This window comes from Balaenoptera acutorostrata, chromosome 21 (genome assembly GCF_949987535.1).
Source record: "Balaenoptera acutorostrata chromosome 21, mBalAcu1.1, whole genome shotgun sequence".
Lineage (NCBI taxonomy): Eukaryota > Metazoa > Chordata > Mammalia > Artiodactyla > Balaenopteridae > Balaenoptera > Balaenoptera acutorostrata.
In genome coordinates, this window is record NC_080084.1 from 5,238,176 (window position 1) to 5,247,622 (window position 9,447).

At 56.2% G+C, this 9,447-nt stretch overlaps 2 pseudogenes; one reads left to right on the plus strand and one right to left on the minus strand.

The window, feature by feature from the left end:
* LOC130706161 (serine/arginine-rich splicing factor 3-like) overlaps positions 1 to 50 on the minus strand; it is a 1,470-nt pseudogene extending 1,420 nt beyond the window's left edge.
* Positions 51 to 77: 27 nt separating this feature from the next.
* LOC130706162 (thimet oligopeptidase-like) lies at positions 78 to 3,253 on the plus strand (annotated as a pseudogene).
* Positions 3,254 to 9,447: the final 6,194 nt, after the last annotated feature.

The following is a 9,447-nucleotide window of genomic DNA, read 5'->3' on the forward strand; positions in this document are numbered from 1 at the left end:
CCTCGAGGGGCGTGGGGTGGGGGGCGGCTGGGGGGCTGCCACAGGGACATAGCCGAGCCTCTCCCCTCCGCCCGCAGATGAGCTGGCCAGAAGCTGAAGCCCCTCGGGGAGCAGGGGCGGCCGTGATCCTGGAGCTAAAGAAGGCCGAGTGCAAGAGGTGGGGCCTGCACTCTGACGGGCGCATCAACGCCTGGGACCTGCGCTACTACATGAACCAGGGGGAGGAGACGCGCTAACCACGTGGACCAGTACCTGCTCAGTGAGTCCTTCCCCATGCAGGTGGTCACGCTCGCGGGGCGGCTGGGCATCTCCCAGGAGCTGCTGGGGCTGACCTTCGACCTGGAGGAGGGCGCCAACATGTGTCATGAAGATGTGAGGCTCTACACGGTCCGGGACGTGGCCTTCGGGCAAGGTCATCCATCGGCAAGTTCTACCTGGACCTCTACCCTCGGTGCATGCGTGGGGGAACCTGTCGGCCATGGGCCGGGGGCTCCTCTGTGGAAGCAGGGCCTCACCCACGTCCCTGTCCAGGGAAGGGAAGTCCGGGCACATGGCCTGCTTTGGCCTGCAGCTGGGCTGCCTGCAGCAGGATGGGAGGTGCCAGATCGCCATCGCGGCCATGGTGGCCAACTTCACCAAGCCTACGCCCAACCCACCCTCCCTGTTGCAGCATGATGAGCTGGAGACCTACTTCCATGAGTTCTGGCAAGCGATGCACCAGCTCCGCTCCCAGGAGGGTGTGGGCGCGGGGGCTGCAGGCAGGGGGCGGGTATGGCCCGGGCTCTCCCATGGTCCTCCAGCAGGCCCTGGCCACGGGATTCTTCCGCTGATGTCACCCCGCACGTGGCGACGCCCTCAGTGTCAGTTTCCATCATCAAACCCCACGCACTGGGCGCGTAAACAACGGAAGTGGATGTCCTCGAGATTCTGGAGGCTGGAAGCCCCAGATCAAGGAGTCAGGACTGGGTTCCTGAAGTTAAATACATGTATTCAAGAGTTGCCCTCAAAAAAGACAAAGGAAAGAAAGGCACGTTGCCTGCGAGTCTGGTGACAGGGCGGTGATGAGACCCAGAGGGAAGGCTCTGGGGCCGGGGAGCGCCACGCCCTTTGAAGCCCTGGTGAAGCTGCCAGTCTCGGTGGAGGCTCAGCAAGTCCCAGTGACTTCCCCACGGCGGGGGTGGGGGGGGTCCCCAGCTGAGCGTACTGGGCCCAGGACCCAGTGCTCGTTCAGTCTTCCTGCGGTCAGCCCCTTCGTCCTGAGAGCGATGCTCTCACAGGCTGCACCGGAGCGCGTGGGGACACTTTACTGAGCTGTGCAGCCGTCACTACTGCCCTGTTTTGGAACATTTCCCTCACCCCAGAAATGTCCCTCACGCCCTTAGTTACCATTCCCTCCCTCCCCTGCCCCTGACAACCAGGAACCCACTCTGACTCTGTGGATCTACCTGTTCTGGACGTTTCCCCTCAGTGGGGTCACACCCTGTGTGTCCTTCTGTGTCTGACTTCTCTCGCTGAGCATCGTGTTCTCAGGGTGCATCCACGTGGCAGCGAATGTCAGGGCTTCACACCTTTGCGTGGCTGAGGGACGGAAAACAGACAAACGAAAAGAAAGGCACGTTGCCTGCCAGTCTGGTGACAGCCGGTGATGAGAACCAGAGGGAAGGCTCTGGGGCCGGGAGCGCGCCACGCCCTGTGAGGCCTTGGCGCTGCTGCCAGTCTCGGTGGGGGCACGGGCAACGCCGTCCCCCAGGGGCTGCGGGACAAGCTCATCAAGTCCCGGCAGGCCAACCCAGGTGCGGCCGGGCCGAGAGAAGGGAAGAGGGGCGCCCGGACCGCCCGGCTGGAAAGCGCAGCCTGGGCACAGTGCCAGCCCCCCCGTCCTCCTTCCCCTCCCCGCCCCCCCCGGCCCTCTTCAACCTGTGCCAGATCGTCCTGGCAGAGGTGGACCAGGCCCTGCACACGCAGACGCCCGCGGGACCCGGCGCAGGAGAATGCCCCGCCTCTGCCAGGAGATCCTCAGGGGGCCCCAGCCACACAATGTAGCCAAGCGCGCGCCAGGCCCCACCTTAGCGGTCGGTTGGCAGCTACTTGCCCAGGTCAAGAGGATCCTCTGGTGGTGTGTGAAAGGGGACCGACTGACAGGCTCTGGCCGAGGCCCGGTGACCTCTGGCCTCTTCCTGCCTGGGTTCCTGGGCTGGGTCCTCCAGCTGTGGCCCGCCGAGTCCGAGGGTGGGGTGGGCGTATCTGCACGTGCTTTCTGGAGAGCCTGCAAGAGGCAGGAGAGGGGCTTCATAGCCCGGACGGAACGCGTCGACGAGGTTTGCCCGTGCGTGTCGGTGCGGACACGCGGTTCACTCCCTCGTGAGCGCTTTAACCCGCACTCTCCCTGTGCTGGAGGGCGAGCCCCCTGACTCATCCCTCGAAGCCTCGGGCAGCTGTCCTTGTAAGAGGCTCAGGGGTGAACCCTCGTGAGCTTCAGCAGAAAGTCGGCAAAGATTGATCTGTGTCCCTCCACTCGAGTTGCCCCGCAAGGTCCCCGTTTTCTAGAAGTGTTGGGCCAATACTCCCTCTTAGTGTCAGGGGACTCAGACAGGGCTGTTTGAGGCCCCCGCTCTGGGGAAGGGGCACGGAGCGGCCAGGGGGCCGGGCAGGAGCCTCTCCGCGTGTGTCCCAGGGACCCACCTGCCTGCGACCTTCGGCCGCCTGGCAGGAAGCTACGACGCCCAGTCCTATGGCTACCTGTGCAGCAAAGTGTACTCCGCGGACACGTTCCACACACACTTCAAGCAGGAGGGCGTCCTGAGTGGCAAGGTGAGAGGCCGTCCTGCCGCGCAGACCAACACGGAGGTCCTTGGCCTGGGCCTAGATGCTCGTGCCGCCCGCCTGGACCTGCCAGGCTCTGAGGGCCCTGCCCTGGACCTTCTGCTCCCCTGCCCTTTGTTGAGTCACAGCAGAGGTGGCCACACCCACACCCTCAGTGAAGGCGGAGCTCCACCCTCCTGCAGCCCCGCCCCCTCTCGGCAGGTTGCCATGGACTACAGAAGCTGCATTCTAAGGCCAGGGGGCTCCGAGGATGCCAAGGGCATGGTGACGCTCTTCCTGGGTTGCGACCCCACGCAGTATGCCTTCCTCCTGAGCAAACGGCTGCAGGTTGAGGGCTGCAAGCCGCCGGCCTGCTGACGGCACGGGGTTTTGCCCACCCAGGCGGGCCCGGTGCCTTAGCGCCCCGCCGGGGCGGGGGAGGGGCCGCGTGTCCTCCCAGCCCCTGAGTCTCTGGTGGCCGGCCTCAGCCAAACGTCTCCACCTGGACATGTCTGGAGAGCCTGGCGTCAAGGCTCCCCCTTGTTGCACTAATGCAATCCCTTCCTGGGGAGCTTTCCTGCTTACAAAATGGTTCTTTGAAAACGCAGCCATTAATAAAAAGACTCCACTCCTGGTCTCTGCCTGCGGTCCCTTCCACCACAGGAGCGGGATGGGGGCCATCACACTGTGGGGGGTTCTGACCTTGGTTGGGGATCAGCCCTGGGGCCGTGGTGACGCGTCTGGGTCACTGGGAGACGGCTGAGCTGTGGGGTGAGTTCAGACAGGGATGGTGCCCTGCACCCCAGCCGGGCAGGCTCTCCAGTGAGGGGGTGTCAGTTTCCTGCCGGCCTCTCGCCCGTCACTGTTTGGCATCTCGGGGGCTGTGACTGGCTGCAGCCGGTTCTGGCGGTGGGCACAGCTGCGGGAAGCCCGGCTGTGGCTGTCCCTGTCCCCGAGTCCTGTCCTCCTGCTCACGGCCGGCCGGCTGGCTCCCTCCGGTCATCGGCAGCTGGTGAAGTCTGGACCACAGCAAGGGGCCGCCTTCTTGGGACCTAGCGATTCTTCCCAAAGGCCTTAGGGAAGTGGTTTGGTGGCAGTAGGAATTCAGATAGGGTGCTGCCCCACTGGAGCGCTAGGGTGGCTCTGGACCGTCCCGTGTGTCCTTCCCTGGCCTTTGAGCTCCTCGGGAGCCCTGCCTCCGGCCCTTTGCCCCCACAAAGGACGCCAGGCAGCGGAGCGAGGGCGCGGGCGGCGCCCCGACCTTCTCCCCGGGGCCCAGGCGGGCAGGCTGTGCCACGTTCTGTCCTTCCCTCAGCCTGCCCGCCCGTTCTCACCCACCCTGGGCCAGTCGGCTGTGGACCAGGCTGTGGTGTCTGCCCTTCTGCAGACCCGGCTCAGCTCCCTGCACCCACTTCTGTGCCTTCTGTGTTCTGGGCTGGTCGCAGGCCCAGAGCCGGTGGGCAGGCACCCCGTGGCCGGGAGGGCTGTTCCTGCGAATTCCCTGGGGCTCGAAAAGGAGCACAGCCGGCCTTCCATCCGGCACTTCTCGATGAACATGGAAGGGGCGTGTCGAGGCCTGGGGGCTGCTCGTCTCCCTGTGCACCGAGCCCCCCAATGGTCCCCGTGCAGAATCCAGGTGTGGCGTTGGCACCCCAGCCGTGTGCCGGGCAGTCTGTGGCGGGTGCCACAGGCCTCGGGCTGGTGAGCCACAGGGTTCCCGAGCGGCAGGTCAGGACTGAGAGGGTGAGGCCTTTCCCTGGGTCCAGGGCCCAGGCTGACGCCGGCTGGAGGCCCCTTCGCTCACCGCCCGCACCCCCCAGCCCCTGCCCTCACGTGAGCCCCCAGGGCTGAGCTCAGGTGTTGCATGCCCAGGCTCCCCGGCAGCCCAGCCCGTTCCCACTCCTCCGTGGTCACTGAAGGCCTGGGAGGCAGGTTGCCCCACAGAGACTGCTGTTCCCCAAGCCCTGGGCAGGGGGCAGGGAGGACGGGCACAGGGCCCTGCAGGGGTGTGGTCGCCGGGGCAGCCGGAGCAGCTCCACACAGTAAGTAAGAGCATCTCACCAGAAACAGTGCGTTTCTCCAGCCGCCCAGGGACCTGAGCTCAGGTCCTGGGGCAGGAAGGGGCAGCACTGCAGCTGTTAGCTGTCACTGGGGTTCGACTGTGGCCCAGTGCCACCTCTTAGATCCTCACCCGTCCCCTTCCGGGGTTGCGACCGGACCCCTGCCAATCGGGTTCTCACTCCTCCCCGTCCCCTACGCCTGCTCCATGAAGGTGGAAGGAACACATTTTTTAAAAGGTTAGAGCTCGGGTTTCCCTGGTGGCGCAGTGGTTAAGAATCCGCCTGCCAATGCAGGGGACAAGGGTTCAAGCCCTGGTCCGGGAAGTTCCTACATGCCGCGGAGCAATGAAGCCCGTGCGCCACAACTACTGAGCCTGCGCTCTAGAGCCCAAAAGCCACAACTGCTGAGTCCTCATGCCCCAACTACTGAAGCCCGCGCGCCTAGAGCCCGTGCTCCACAACAAGAGAAGCCACCGCAATGAGAAGCCCACGCACCGCAACCAAGAGTAGCCCCCGCTCACCGCAACTGGAGAAAGCACGCACGCAGCAAGGAAGACCCAACGCAGCCAAAAATAAATAAATAAAATCAATAAATAAATTTTTAAAAATCATATTAAATACCTTTTAATGAGATTTTTAAAAATAGTCAGTTAGTTAGTTAATTGTGCCGGGTCTTAGTTGCCACAGGCCGGCTCCTTAGTTGTGGTAATGAGATATTTTATATTCTTTTTTGTCCCTGAACAAAGGCCTCAGAATCCAGTATCTATTTGATAACGCTCACAGCATAGCTCAGCACGGAATAGCCACATTGGTTTTCTTTGGCTGCTATGTACCAAACAGGGTTTTGTACTGTTTTACCAAATGCATGTATTTAATACCTGTTTTAAAAAACATAGTGAGAGGGGCTTCCCTGGTGGCGCAGTGGTTGAGAATCTGCCTGCTAATGCAGGGGACACGGGTTCGAGCCCTGGTCTGGGAAGATCCCACATGCCACGGAGCAGCTGGGCCCGTGAGCCACAACTACTGAGCCTGCGCGTCTGGAGCCTGTGCCCCGCAACAGGAGGGGCCGCAATAGTGAGAGGCCTGCGCACCGCGATGAAGAGCGGTCCCTGCACCGCGATGAAGAGTGGCCCCCACTTGCCGTAACTAGAGAAAGCCCTCGCACGAACCGAAGACCCAACACAGCCAAAAATAAAGAAATAAATAAATAAAGTAGCTATAAAATTTAAAAAAAAAAGAAAAGAAGTAGAAAAAAATATTAAAAAAAAAAAAGAAGTAGAAAAAACATAGTAGATCTCAAAACTTTAAATTGACTAAAGTAAGATTCTCTCTGTAGTACTACTTATTTGACCAACACCACCTGATAACACCGGTGTGGTGCACTGAGCCTTACTCTAGCATATCGGGATAAACCCTGTTGCGACAAGTGTTCATCCTCCAGGTCCCCAAGGCCTCTCACACACTGCCAGTGAAACTGCTTCCTGCTTGGGAAAGAGTGCCCCAGTTCGTTTCTTTAGAAGCTTGAAGGCTATGTAAGCCCTCCAAAAGGTTAGAGGGCAAAGAACAACTCTAAAACTGGCACATTTGTTTCAAAAAAAAAAGACGTGTCAATATTACAAGAGCCAGCTTGCTTTCCCTTGTGACACGTTTTCTTAGGAGGCAAGGGATGTGGCCATGTGACTTGGACAAGCTGTTTCCCTATGTCTCAGTGTCCCACCTGTGAGTGGGTAGTCTGACTCAACTTAATGACAGACATCTGAATAAGGATCATGAACAGTGGCATCTAATTTCCAAAATAAAAACAGGAGAATGAGTATGTGTTTTACAACAGGACGTCAAGTCTACCTCAAAGATATCGGTAGCCTTGAGTCCATTGCTTCTCACTGAGTGCAATTGTGCCCCCCAGGGGACATCTGGGAAAGTCTGAAGGTGATTTTGTTTGTCACAACTGGGAGGAGAGAGAGGGAATGTTACGGGCACTTAGTGAGTAGAGGTCGGGACCTTGCTAAACACTCCACGATGCACAGGACTCACACACCACAGCAAAGGTTTACCTGGCCCCAAAAGTCAATCCCTTGGTTGAGAAACCCTGCCTTGGAGCAAACCACGGATACTCATCTTTAGCAGGTAACAGGGCATTTACTACCCACCTGTAAACCTACAGACTTCCCGACTTACACAGCTAATCCTGTGGCAGGAATGAAATAGATAGCGTGTGACCATCTGGTATTATCTAGGTTTGCCCCTCAAGTCACATGGGACAGTGCTAGAGACTGACATTTTCTATATTGGAGGTCTTTGGCAAGTCACCAGTTTCCTAACCTAAGAAGTCTAAGCAGCATTATTACAATACACATAATAACACAACAATTCTGCTTTTACAGAGAAATTAGATGTGGGAAAGGAGCTTATCTGACATCAGAAGCAAATGCTTTGAACACATCACATCTGCTGGTTCGACTGTCAAATCTTGACAGCTGGAGACGTAGGACAGTAGACAGGAGAGAACAGACCAAAGTTACGGGCCTGCTGAGTCCTCGGGTCTAACCATAATACACTTCGTACTGCCCTGGGTCCAGGGATGTGTTCTAACACCCTCTCATCGAAAGACAAAGGAGAAGCCACAATGAGACGGTAGGAGGGGCACAATCAGAGTAAAATCAAGTCCCATAACTTGTGGGTGGGTGACTCACAGACTGGCAAACACTCATACCACAGAAGTCCGCCCACTGGAGTGAAGGTTCTGAGCCCCACGTCAGGCTTCCCAACCTGGGGGTCCGGCAACGGGAGGAGGAATTCATACAGAATCAGACTTTGAAGCCTAGTGGGAATTGATTGCAGGACTTCGACAGTACTGGGGGAATCAGAGACCCCACTCTTGGAGGGCGCACACAAAATAGTGTGCGCATCGGGACCCAGGGGAAGGAGCAGTGACCCCGGGGGAGACTGAACCAGACCTACCTGCTAGTGTTGGAAGGTCTCCGGCAGAGGCGGGGTGTGGCTCTGTTTCACCATGGGGACAAGGACATTGGCAGCAAAAGTTTTGGGAAGTACTCCTTGGCGTGAGCCCTCCCAGAGTCTGTCATTAGCCCCACCAAAGAGCCCAGGTAGGCTCCAGTGTTGGGCTGCCTCAGGCAAAACAACCAGCAGGGAGGGAACCCAGCCTCACACATCAACAGCCAAGTGGATTAAATTTTACTGAGCTCTGACCACCACAGCAAAAGTCAGCTCTACCCACCACCAGAGCCTCCCATCAAGCCTCTTAGATAGCCTCAACCACCAGAGAGCAGACAGCAGAAGCAAGAAAAACTATAATCCTGCAGCCTGTGGAACAAAAACCACATTCACAGAAAGATAGACAAGATGAAAAGGCAGAGGGCTACATACCAGATGAAGGAACAAGAAAAACCCCCAGAAAAACAACTAAATGAAGTGGAGATAGGCAACCTTCCAGAAAAAGAATTCAGAAAAATGATAGTGAAGATGATCCAGGACCTCGGAAAAAGAATGGAGGCAAAGATCGAGAAGATGCAAGAAATGTTTAACAAAGACCTAGAAGAATTAAAGAACAAACAAACAGAGATGACCAATACAATAACTGAAATGAAAAATACACTAGAAGGAATCAATAGCAGAATAACTGAGGCAGAAGAACGGATAAGTGACCTGGAAGACAGAATGGTGGAATTCACTGCTGCGGAACAGACTAAAGAAAAAAGAATGAAAAGAAATGAAGACAGCCTAAGAGACCTCTGGGACAACATGAAACGCAACAACATTCGCATTATAGGGGTCCCAGAAGGAGAAGAGAGAGAGAAAGGACCGGAGAAAATATTTGAAGAGATTATAGTCGAAAACTTCCCTAACATGGGAAAGGAAATAGCCACCCAAGTCCAGGAAGCGCAGTGAGTCCCATACAGGATAAACCCAAGGAGAAACATGCCGAGACACATAGTAATCAAATTGGCAAAAATTAAAGACAAAGAAAAATTATTGAAAGCAGCAAGGGAAAAACGACAAATAACATACCAGGGAACTCCCATAAGGTTAACAGCTGATTTCTCAGCAGAAACTCTACAAGCCAGAAGGGAGTGGCATGGTATACTTCAAGTGATGAAAGGGAAGAACCTACAACCAAGATTACTCTACCCGGCAAGGATCTCATTCAGATTTGATGGAGAAATCAAAGGCTTTACAGACAAGCAAAAGCTAAGAGAATTCAGCACCACCAAACCAGCTCTACAACAAATGCTAAAGGAACTTCTCTAAGTGGGAAACACAAGAGAAGAAAAGGATCTACAAAAACAAACCCAAAACAATTAAGAAAATGGTCATAGGAACATACATATCGATAATTACCTTAAACGTGAATGGATTAAATGCTCCAACCAAAAGACATAGACTGGCTGAATGGATACAAAGACAAGACCCATATATATGCTGTCTACAAGAGACCCACTTCAGACCTAGAGACACACACAGACTGAAAGTGAGGGGATGGAAAAAGATATTCCATGCAAATGGAAATCAAAAGAAAGCTGGAGTAGCTATACTCATATCAGATAAAATAGACTTTAAAATAAAG